The sequence below is a fragment of the Dendrobium catenatum genome, unplaced genomic scaffold, assembly GCF_001605985.2.
Source record: "Dendrobium catenatum unplaced genomic scaffold, ASM160598v2 fragScaff_scaffold_1386, whole genome shotgun sequence".
In the NCBI taxonomy this organism is placed as follows: Eukaryota; Viridiplantae; Streptophyta; class Magnoliopsida; order Asparagales; family Orchidaceae; genus Dendrobium; species Dendrobium catenatum.
The window spans coordinates 56118-58407 of record NW_021319848.1 but is presented as its reverse complement, the minus strand read 5'-3'; positions in this window follow the sequence as shown (position 1 = coordinate 58407).

The window sequence follows — 2290 nt, the reverse complement described above, 5'->3', positions numbered from 1 at the left end:
GCATGATTTCTGTGCGATTGCTCGAATTCTATACTGATACGATTTCTGTTGTGAGTTTCTGATGATTTTGATTGGTGATTGATGTCTTGCTGAGCTGTTAGCTCATCCTTGTTTTCTACGTGGTTTTCAGGTTCTGGGAAAGGGAAGGAAGTCGTTGATTAGCGGTCCAGAGTCTGATCTGTGATTAGGTATTTTGTACTTTTGATTTTTGTACAGTCATGGCTTTTCTGTTCTGTTCTTTCTGTCCGTAAGCCATGTACTGTATATGTATATGATTATTTTGGTGAAAAAAAAGATAGATGAAATGCGCTGCATTTGGATATTTTTAGTAGCTCTGTATTTTTCTGTCTGTGTTATGTTTGGAAGAAAGTTTTGAAGCAAATTCTAAAGCCAAATTCTGGATTTGTTGATTCCGTCGCGGCCCGATGCGAGCGGGATCCGTCCCGATCAGGTTGGGTCGTGACAAGCCTTTAGTGGTATCAGAGCAATGATTTTGGAATTTGGATTGTAAGACAGAGCTATAGGAAGTAATATGTGAGTTTGTTTGGGATAGTTTTGGGTTTGTCTGGATTTTTATTCTGTTGTTTTATGTTTAGTTTTCTGTGTGATCATGGATCTGCCAGATCCTGATATGATAGATGGGCAGAGTGCTAGTCAGGCAGCTCCGGTGAGTAGTACAGCCCCAGTGGTTGGTTCTGATAAACTTTCTCAGTTTGCTACATTGATTGCTCAGATGATGAGCGAGACTCATAGTAAAGCCTCTACTATCCGATCTAAAGAGATAGATAAACATCTGCAGTTGTTTCTGAGATTGAAACCTCTGAGATTTGAAAGCACTGTTGAGCCCAGAACAGCTGAAGATTGGTTAAGGAGGTTGGAAAAGACTTTTTACGGTATGCAGTATCCGTCGGACAGGAAGGTTCCATTGACAGTTTTTCTGTTGGATGAGAAAGCAGAGCGCTGGTGGATAGGCCAGTAGGAGGTGAAATTCCAAGGGAAGTTAAATTCGTTAATTACATGGGAAGAATTTTCTGAGGAATTCCGATCGTGGTTTGTACCTCCTTCTGCACGATAGCATATGCAGGAGATTTTTCTGAGACTTGTTCAGGGGAGCAGGATTGTGATGCAGTATGAGGAAGAATTTACTGCTTTAGCCCGTTATTCTCCACAGTTGGTAAGTACTTCTGCTTAGAAGTGCTACAGATTTCTGAGAGGACTACGAGATAGTCTGAGACAGCCCCTAGTGCCATTTCACATTTCTGATTTCTCTGAGCTGGTGGAGAGAGCTCGTTTGATAGAGAATGATCTGATGGCTACTTAGCAGCGGTGGACTGCGAGTAGGAAGAGATTCGAGGGTGAGGCTTCTAAAAGTGGTTCCTCTAGCAAGAGGAGATTTATTTCTCGAGACTCCAGGAGGAGTGGACAGTCGGAATCCACTACAGTTTCTGGTAGAGGAAGTACGACCAGTTCTGGATCTGTCAGTGGGGCACCTATGTGTCAAAGTTGTGGACGACGGCATTTTGGCCAGTGCTACAGGATGACTGGTCAGTGTTTAAGATGTGGTCAGCTATAACATCGGATTGCAGAGTGTTCACAGGCTGGATTTGATAGACGATCTGAGTTCCGATCTGATACTAGACCTGTTGGTTCAGCAGGACGACCGAGGACTGTTCCTCTACGTACTGTGACTGAAGGATTCTCTGGTGGTATAGGTGGTAGTTCGAGTTATGTGGCACGGAGACCACATACTGGTAGTCAGCGGGAGTCTAGTGGTTCAGTAGCTCCAGCTCCAGTTCAGCCACGAGTATATAGTTTGAGTCAGCAGAAGGCTCGAGATGCTCCGGATGTTGTGACATGTACAATTTATATTTCTGATCAACTCTGTCGTGTTTTGTTTGATTATGGAGCCAGTCATTCGTTTTTTGTCCGAGCGTTGTTTTGATGCTTTGCATCTGAATTCTATTTTGCTACCGGTTTCTCTTTCTATTATTTTGCCGGCTGGAAGCAATTTGATTGCCCGAAAGTTTTATTTTTGTGAGATTGATATTTCTGGCAAGAAATGAAAATCGAGTTTGATTTTGTTATTGATTTCTTCTTACAATGTGATTTTGGGCATGGATTGGCTGAATCTGTACAAGGCTCAGATTGACTGTTTGAAGAAGCAAGTGAACTTGCTTATGGATGGAGAAAGATGTGTATTTCAAGGATTACAAGGTGTTCTATCCTGTCTGATTTCTGTATTAGAAGTTAGAAGAATGTGTAAGAAGGGTTGCCCGGTAGTTTTGGCTTC